Below are 259 nucleotides of genomic sequence, written 5' to 3'. Positions count from 1 at the left end.
TCAGATTGTTCATATTCTTTGCAGCCAAAGATGGAGAAGCTCTGTACAGTCAGCAAAAACAAGACCTGGAGCTGACCGTGGCTCAGGTCATGAACTCCTTATTGCGATTTCACATGCTAGCAAAGTAAGACTCAAAATCCTTCAAGCTAGGCTTCAACAGCATGTGAATCGAGAACTTGCAGTATACACACTGGATTTAGAGACGGCAGAGGAGCCAGAGGCCAAAGTGCCAACATCCACTGGGTCATACAAAAAGCAA

This window comes from Bison bison, unplaced genomic scaffold, assembly GCF_000754665.1.
Source record: "Bison bison bison isolate TAMUID 2011002044 unplaced genomic scaffold, Bison_UMD1.0 scf7180017853401, whole genome shotgun sequence".
In the NCBI taxonomy this organism is placed as follows: Eukaryota; Metazoa; Chordata; class Mammalia; order Artiodactyla; family Bovidae; genus Bison; species Bison bison.
Note: the sequence above shows the minus strand (reverse complement) of the source record.